Genomic DNA, 9985 nt, shown 5'->3' with positions numbered 1-9985 from the left:
GGGCTGAATAGCCTTTCTGTCCTCAATTATGGAATTCATGAGCCATATAAATTTTAAATCCATTTTACACTGATTTGCATGCATCAAAGCTTCACATACGAACAGTAAATGCTCTGTCTGATCTAAGATTTATCCACCATTGGGACTGCAGCTCTAAGGGCCACACTTTCCAAGCCTTTAGTCCTAAAAAGTTCCAGAGAGGACAAGGCCAGCATCCCTAATTGCCCTTGAACTTAGTTGGCTTGCTGGATCATTTGAGAGGGCAGTTAAGAGCCAACCACATTGCTCTGGGTCTGGAGTCCCATGCAGGCCACACCAGGTAAGGATTTCCTTCCCCAAAGGGCATTAGATTGATCCATAAACAGAATGGAATAGCCTTAGCTTTGAATGCTTGATTACCGGTTTTAGACACTGGTAATTGCTGCCATTTTACCACCCTGGAAATGGTGCCAATGGATGGGATTTTCCAGCCAGCGGGATTTTCCTGTCCCACCGAAGGCAACCTCCTGCGCTGTGTTCCCCAGTGGCACCATCAGTGAGCAACTTAAATGGCCATTGACTTTAGCGGGACTGGTAGTTCTCACTGGTAGCCAATGGAGAGTCGCCTGGCTTGAATGAATGACCCTGGTCTTTTCCATTGGTATTTAGCTGATTTTTATCATCATTTAAATGTGTGAAAGACTATCAGGATTGTTATCAACATCCCCTCACGTCAGTGCCTTAACCCAAGATAAATGTATAATTTTTAAAAAACTTAATATTGGAAAAGCTGGGGTTGTTCTCATTGGAGCAAAGGACATTGAGGGGAGATCTGATCGAGATGCACAGCATTATAATTTACAGTAAATAAACAAAACTCCCAATTAATTGATGGTAAAACAACTGTGGGACACGCATTTAAGGCTTGGAGCAAGAGATGTAGCGAGAAAATGTGGGAGAACATTTTTACATAAAAAGTGGTAGTGACCTGGAGCTTACAGCCTAGAAGGCTGGTGGAAGCAGAGACAAATGATTTCAAAAGGATGGGTATTTGAGGGAAATAAGCTTGTGGGACTATGTGCATAGAATGGGGGAATGGAACTAACTGGTTTGCTCTGAGCTGCACAGACTCAATGGGTCGAATAGGAGCCTCCTGTGCTACAATTGACCCTATGTGCTCAGCCTGATACAGGTGGCTGCGCAAGTAGGAAATGTTCCGATCGACAACAGAATCCAAATCATCGTGCAGGAGTGCCACTTTACAATCATATTCACGATGATCTTTTATTAGCCAGAACATGTGGCCATCATGAGTTTGAAATGTCTCAGGATGGGATGGAAACAAAACCTTCCTTGGTAATTTTCAACTTAAGTTTTCAAGACGTTAGATTTCCTGAATCCACAAGGACTTAATGCCTTCGGGAGTTGCAATAAGACAAAGAAAAGGAAAAACTGCGATTTCTGGAAGTTTGAAATAAAAATGGCGAGTGCTGGAATTGGAAATTAGTCAAGTGCCTTGGTAGAAAAGATGCAGGTTGTGACATTTCACCCATATAGCTATCATCAGAACATAACATCCAAAATGTCTGCTAAAATATTACACTTCATCAATGGTAGTTATTAATATTTGAATGTGCTGTATGATCACTGTACTGCACACAATAGCTATTAGTCAATTTAGTAACTAATGAGAATGATGGTGATCTATGTATATAGGTCGCTGGGGAATGTAATGATAGTTGAAATTAAGCATTCGTAAGTGTAAAGTCATTGGAGGGAGAAGCAGAGACCTTGACCTTGCAGTAATGAGATCCAGAAGTATCGAAGAATCATTGAAATTTGCAGCACAGAAGGAGGTTGTTCAGTCCATCGTGCCTGTGCAGCTATCCAGTATTTGCCAGCTCTTGATCCATAGCCTTGCTGGTAAATTTATATCCAAGTACTTTTTAAATATGTTTCTTCCTCAACCACCCTTTCAGGCTGCGAGTTCCAGGCACACACTTCCAGTGAAAAAAATTCTCAACCCCCCTCTAATCTTCTTACTTGAAATCTCTGCTCCCTAATTATCCAGCTCTTTGCTTCCTGTCACTAAACCAATTTTGGATCCAACTCGCCGCTTCCTCTTGGGTCCCATGTATGTTTATTTTCCTGGCTAGTCATATGGCACCATGCTAAAATCCATATAGACTATATCAAATGAGCTACCCCCTTTAAAAAAGCTAATTCAAGTTAGACATGATTTTTCCTTAACAAATCCATGCCAACTTGCTTTGCTTAATCCAGGCCTTTCTAAATGATGATTAATGCTGTCCCTTTTATTTGCCCACCACCTAAATTAAGCCAACTGGCCTGTATTACACAGTCCATACCTTTCTCCCTTTTTCTAGAACAGTACAAAATTGACAATCCTCCAGCATTACACCATTAGCCAGAAAGGATTGAAAAATGATGGTCAGAGCTTATTTGTTTTTATTCATGTACAGAATGTGGATATCACAACATCATGGGGTTCATTTCATCCAGGCCTGGAGATTTTATCCACCTTTAAACATGCTAAACCCCTTGAATATTTCCTCTCTTGCTATGGTTACCCCATCCCATACTTTGCACTGCCCCTCAACCACAATGTCTTCACTGCCCTCCTGTTTTGAAAATTCAGACGCACAAAATATTCACTAAGACATATGGCCACATGCTTCTGGCTTACAACAACAATTGGCATTTATAAATTGCATTTTGTACACTCAGAACACTCTGAAGTGTTTTACAGCCAATTAAATGCTTCAGTTACTCTGGTAATACTGTATAGGAAGTGTGGCTGGCAATATGTGCAGAGTAAGCTCCCACAACCAGCAATGTCTTAATGGCTAATGAGTCAGTATGGTACAGAAGGAGATCATTTGGCCCATTGAATTCATTTTTGACTATACATAGAGCAATCCAGTCAACCCCACTTCTCCGCTCTATCCCTGCAGTTCTGGAAGTTTGTTCGCCGAAAGTGCCACTCCAATTTACATTTCAAATTATTGTCTCTGCCTCCACCAGCATGTTCCAGGTTAATATCATTACCACTTCCTCATGTCCTCCAGTATCTCCTGCCTAAAACCTTAAATCTTTGTCCCCTGGTCCAAATAGGAGCAGCTCTTCTTAGTCTAATTTTGTGCACCTCTATCAAATCTCTACTCCATCTAGTTTGCTCCAAGGCATGTTAAGCCTCTCAGTTGCCATCCAGTATAAAAGATGATGCAAGTCCAGCTTCTTCACATTCACTTTACTCTCTTTTACAACTCCACATACACACAGCCAACACCCAATGCCACCTGTAACCCCTTTATATATCCCAGTGAGTACTATTAAACAATTAATATACAAATTAGGTCTAAAGTGGAGGGTTACAGTTCCTAACAAGGAGAACAACCCATTTTTCTAACCCAGTCTTGTGGTTAAAATCCCCTGTTCCTGGAACCATTCTGGTAAATCTCTGCACCCTCTCAAAGACCCTTGCGTCTTTATTTGAATGTAGTTTACAGAACTGGATGCAATACTCCAGTTGTGACCTAACAAGAGCTTTACACCGGTTCAGCGTAACTTACCTGCTTTTATTCTTCAAACCTCTATGAAGCCCAAGGTCCCATACATTTTGCTAACCATTTTCCTAATATGTTCTCTTTGTACACCACAAAGTGCCTAATTTGCCACCTCCAAAGAACTATGCACATGAATCCCACCACCACCCCGATCCCTCTGAACTTGCACAAACTTTATAACTTCTGTTAAGTCTAAATTGCCTCTATCGCTTCTGCCAAAATGCATCACCTCACACCTCTCCATATTGAATTCCACCTGCCAGTTGTCTGTGCATGCTGCTAGGCTATCTAATGTCTAGTTGCAATCAATTGATACCATCTTCACTGCTTGCCATATCTCCAATTTTGGTATTAACAAATTTTGAGATATTACTCTTTATTAAATTGTCCATTTAAATATATATTTAAAAAAGCACTGGTCTGGATACTGACTCTTGAGAAACACTTCTGTCTGCTATCCTGCAGCCTGAAAAACAACTATTTACCACAACTTGCTGTTTTCTGTCTTTTAAGCTAATTTTTAAATCCAAGTTGTACTGACCTTCCTACTCTGCGAGTCAAGCGCCAAGGGTTCGAGATGGTGAGGGTCCGGGAACGGGTGGGTGTGTCAGCAAGCGAAGCGGCAAGGTCTGTGCGGGGGCAGCAGTTACTGTAAGGGCAGATTGGAAAATTATGGCAAACCCTTCTATCTTCACTCTCACCACCTGCGATTCAAGCCATCGGACTAGACAACTTATCAGCCAACCTTTCCATACTTTGTTCCTATCAATTTTCATCGCATCCATTAATCATGCCCTGTGCCCAGGTGCCTATTTATGCCAGTGCTTTACACATTGATCCTGTGATTATCACATTGATATTCTCCAATTGTCTACATTGATATTCTTGAACCACATGCTCCAATACGGAGGCAAATGCTGTTAGTTTGTTGCTGTCAGTTGCCATAGAGCCACAGTTAAGTAGTAAAAGTAATGGACTCAAAGGTAAGGAACACAAAAGCAATCTTGACTTGCTGTTTCTTAAGTGTACTGTAATATTTAGTGGCTGATTTTCTCCCTCCTCCATGTCATTTCTTTCTTCAGTGTCTTTAATAGTTGCAGTTCTGAACTCATGAACTGTTGTCTGGACTGGCAAAATGTTTTTGTATTTCTATGCTGATTCCTGACTAATATAGTGCATAATTGCTGGCGATCACTCTTTCCAAGTGACTTTGGGGATTTGCTTGCCAGATACACAGTAGGTTTCAGCCACAGCTGATTAGAACCACAATCCTGTTGCCTCCTAGGTTCTTTAAATGCATTTTGTGTGTCCCATGTCACAGCTCACACATTTATCATAAGCAAAATAATATAAAAGAGGTTTCTGAGCTGGAACGTGCAATTTACAAGCAATTTTTATTGACCTAAGCAAATTACAATTTGCTGTAGTGGTGAAGAATCTGAGTAGCTGAGTTGTAACATCAACTTATCTGCTGCTGTGACTAGATTTTCCACCACTCGACTCTCTCAGCTGGTACCAGTCCCCCTTCCCCATCTTCCACCTCTAAATTCGTGTTTATCCAAAGTTCAACCGGCCAAATCCTAACTCTCGCTCAGTTCCCAAACAACTACCACCCTGTTACTTGCTGACCCACAGTTGTTCCCAGTTGAGCAAAGTCTTGATTTTAAAATTCGTAAACTCCAATTTAAGCATCTCCCTGGCCTAGCCTCTCTGTAATCTCTCCCAGTCCTCCAGCCATGTGAAATCTCTTGTGTTCCTCCAATTCTGCTCACTTGCCCATGTCCAATTTTAATTGCCCTGTGCCTTGAATTGCCTAGGCCCTAAGCTCTGGAATTCCCATTGGAATTCCCTCCACCTCCCCACCTTTTTCCCCTCCTTTAAGATGCTCCTTAAAACCTACCTCTTTGACCAAGGTTTCTGTTTATCTGACCCAATATTTCCTTATGTGGATCAGTGGTGAATTTTGTTTGATAACGCTTCTGTGAAGTGTGTTTGATGTTTTAGTATGTTTAAAAACGCTATATAAATACAAATTGTTAACTGGAAATGCCCTTTTCTCTCTGCAAGTTCTTGCATGTGTGTGGTAGTGCTATGGTTGTTTTACTGCAAAAATTAGACCAACATTTCAGCAAGTGATGAGTTCAAATTCCACTAAGTCAAATAATTTGAATTCGGCATCAGGTTTACTCCACAATCTAATCGGGGCGAGTAGATTCACACTTGAAGAATGTCCAGCAATCTCTCTCCTCTTCTTTTAAACACCCCCAACCTCATTGGTACAATGGACAGTGCAGCCACAGGCTAAAGCAATGGTATCAGTAAAAGTGACTATAAAGGTGTTGGATTGTTATTAATACCTACCTGCTTCACTAATACCCTGACATCCTTACACAGTCTGAGATTCCAGTCCCAGAGTAATAGCATTGGCTTGAAATGTTCTGCTAAAACTCCTCAATCATACTTAAAAAGAAATGGCATTGTATCAATTAGCAGTGATTGGAAACGGTTCAACACTGGACATCTTTACTCAGAAAATAGGATTAGGAACCGCCTATTTGGCCAATCAAGCCTGCTCTGCTCAATAATAAGATTAGGGTTCTTTTGACCATGACATTTACATCACTTTTCTATCATTTATTGAAACATCTGCACTGGTTACAATGAACGTAGCAGAAGCATTTAAAAATATTCTTACAGAAATTTACTGCATAGTTTCGCAGAAGCAGATTCCTGATTGATCGGCTCATGACGAATCGCCTGGCAACAACATGGTAGACATCAGTGTGCCCCCAACGACTGACAGGCAAAAATCTAATAAACTGTAGTGTTGCCAGAATATATGACCTGCTTCAGCAACCCCTCTGCTCCCTACTTCTGCCTGTGCATTGTAGTGTGTTGTGAATGTTTCTGTTCAATATCTGTGATTAATGAAATCCTTTCAATGAGTTGTAACCATAGAGCTAATATTCATTTCTGCATTTGGGACATCCCTTTTAATGTGACTACACTGCATATGTCTCTCTCCTTTATCTTAATTATGAACGCTCAAGACTAAGTCAAGCAATACTTTATGTAGAGTCATAGAGGTTTACAGCATGGAAACAGGCCCTTCGGCCCAACTTGTCCATGCCGCCCTTTTTTTTTTAAACCCCTAAACTAATCCCAATTGCCTGCATTTGGCTCATATCCCTCTGTACCCATCGTACCCATGTAACTATCTAAATGCTTTTTAAAAGATAAAATTGTACCCATCTCTACTACTACCTCTGGCAGCTTGTTCCAGACACTCACCGCCCTCTGTGTGAAACAATTGCCCCTCTGGACACTTTTGTATCTCTCCCCTCTCACCTTAAACCTATGCCCTCTAGTTTTAGACTCCCCTACCTTTGGGAAAAGATATTGACTATCTACCTTGTCTATGCCCCTCATTATTTTATAGACCTCTAAGATCACCCCTCAGCCTCCTACGCTCCAGAGAAAAAAGTGCCAGTCTATTCAGCCTCTCCTTATAACTCAATCCATCAAGTCCCGGTAGCATCCTAGTAAATCTTTTCTGCACTCTTTCTAGTTTAATAATATCCTTTCTATAATAAGGTGACCAGAATTGCACACAGTATTCCAAGTGTGGCCTTACCAATGTCTTGTACAACTTCAACAAGACTTCCCAACTCCTGTATTCAATGTTCTGACCGATGAAACCAAGCATGCCGAATGCCTTCTTCACCATTCTGTCCACCTGTGACTCCACTTTCAAGGAGCTATGAACCTGTGTCCCTAGATCTCTTTGTTCTGTAACTCTCCCCAACGCCCTACCATTAACTGAGTAAGTCCTACCCTGGTTCAATCTACCAAAATGCATCACCTCGCATTTGTCGAAATTAAACTCCATCTGCCGTTCGTCAGCCCACTGGCCCAATTGATCAAGATCCCATTGCAATTGGAGATAACTTTCTTCACTGTCCATTATGCCACCAATCTTGGTGTCATCTGCAAACTTACTAACCATGCCCCCTATATTCTCATCCAAATCATTAATATAAATGACCCATTTATATTAATCAGTCCTTGCATCTCTAAATGCCTGTAGATCCTGTCTCTCAAAATACGTTCCAACAATTTACCCACCACAGATGTGAGGCTCACTGGCCTGTAGTTCCCAGGCTTTTCCCTGCCGCCCTTTTTAAACAAAGGCACATTTGCCACTCTCCAATCTTCAGGCACCTCACCCGTGACTATCGATGATTCAAATATCTCGGCTAGGGGACCCGCAATTTCCTCCCTAGTCTCCCACAACGTCTTGGGATATACTTCATCAGGTCCCAGGGATTTATCTACCTTGATGCGCTTTAAGACTTCCAGCACCACCTTCTCTGTAATATGTGCACTCCTCAAGACATCACTATTTATTTCCCCAAGTTCCCTAACATCCATGCTTCTCTCAACAGTAAATACTGATAAGAAATATTCATTTAGGATCTCGCCCATCGCTTGGGGATCCGCACATAGATGACCTTGTTGATCCTTAAGAGGTCCTACTCTCTCCCTTGTTACTCTTTTGCCCTTTATGTATTTGTAGAAGCTCTTTGGATTCTCTTTTGCCTTATCTGCCAAAACAATTTTGTGTCCCCTTTTTGCCCTCCTGATTTCTCTCTTAACTCTACTCCTACACCCCCTATACTCTTCAAGAGATTCACTTGATCCCAGCTGCCTATGCATGTCATGTGCCTCTTTCTTTTTCTTGACCAGGGCCTCAATATCCCGAGTCATCCAGGGTTCCCAACTTCTGCCAGCCTTGCCCTTCACTCTAAAAGGAATGTGTTTACCCTGAACTCTGGTTAACATACTTTTGAAAGCATGCCACTTACCAGACGTCCCTTTGCCTTCCCACAGACTCCCCCAATTAACTTTTGAAAGTTCCTGCCTGATACCATCAAAATTGGCCTTGCCCCAATTTAGAATTTTAACTTTTGGGACAGACTTATCATTCTCCATAGCTATCTTAAAACTAATAGAATTATGGTTACTGGTCCCAAAGTGATCCCTCACTAACTCTTCTGTCACTTGCCCGCCCTTATTTCCCAAGAGGAGGTCACGCTTTGCCCCTCTCTCGTCGGGCCATCCACATACTGAATGAGAAATTCCTCCTGAATACACTCAACAAATTTCTCTCCATCCAACCCTCTAATACTATGGCTGTCCCAGTCAATGTTGGGAAAATTAAAATCTCCGACTATTACCACCCTATTTTTCTTGGAGCTATCTGTAATCTTACATATTTGCTCCTCAATTTCCCGCTGACTATTTGGGGGCCTATAGTACAACCCTATCAAAGTGATTTCCCCCTTATTTCTCAGTTATACCCATATAGACTCAGTGGCCGAACCCTCCGATATATCCCCTCTCAGTACAGCCGTGATGCTTTCCCTAATCAAAAGTGCAACTCCCCCTCCTCTCTTACCTCCTTTTTTATCTTTCCCATAGCATCTGTACCCTGGAACATTAAGCTGCCAGTCCTGTCCCTGCCTTAGCCATGTTTCAGTAATTGCTATAATATCCCAGTCCCACGTACCCATCCATGCCCTGAGTTCATCTGCCTTGCCCGTCAGGCCCCTCTTGCATTGAAATAAATGCAGTTTAATCTGAACTTCCCTTGCTCTCTGTCTGATCTGTCTGCTACTAGGATTACTGACACTGCCTTTACTAATTGATGTGCTCTCTTTAACTTCTGTGCTGTCCTCAAACTTCTCTTCTGTCTCCCTACTGCTTTGGATCCCACCCCTCTGTCAAACTAGTTTAAACCCTCCCGAGTGGCTCTAGCAAATCTCCCCGCCAGGATGTTAGTCCCCCTCCAGTTCAGGTGTAACCCATCCCTCTTGAACAGATCAGCCCTTCCCCAGAAAAGACCCCAATGATCCAAAAATCTAAATCCCTGCCCCATGCACCAGCTCTCAAGCCAGGCATTCATCTGCCTAATCCTCCTATTCCTACTCTCACTAGCACGTGGCACCTAGTAGTCCTGAAATTACTACCTTCGAGGTCCTGCACGTTAGCCTTCTGCCTAACTCTCTATATTCACATTTCAGGACCCTAACTTTTTTGTACATAACTTTTTTGACAAGGGCCCATTATCAATCAAAAATCTGTCTAACTCCGCCTGAATATATTCAATGACCAAGCCCCCACTGCTGTCTGTGGAAGAGATTTCCAAAAACTAACAACTCTAAAAGAATCGAAATTCCTCCTTATCTTAGGCTGCCTCTCCTCGACAATTCTGGGGAAAATGGAGAATATTTGTCTGGGTGTTCCAGGACTGGGGGAAAACTGAGCTCTTTTCCTGATTTGAAAGGCACCCCGAAGATTAGCTTGCTTCCATTTCAGCTGCAGCTAATTCTATGTTCAACTCTAACCGCGCTTCAAAA

This window comes from Mustelus asterias, chromosome 18 (assembly GCF_964213995.1).
Source record: "Mustelus asterias chromosome 18, sMusAst1.hap1.1, whole genome shotgun sequence".
In the NCBI taxonomy this organism is placed as follows: domain Eukaryota; kingdom Metazoa; phylum Chordata; class Chondrichthyes; order Carcharhiniformes; family Triakidae; genus Mustelus; species Mustelus asterias.
The sequence above is the reverse complement of the archived record's forward strand: the minus strand, read 5'-3'. Positions refer to the sequence as shown.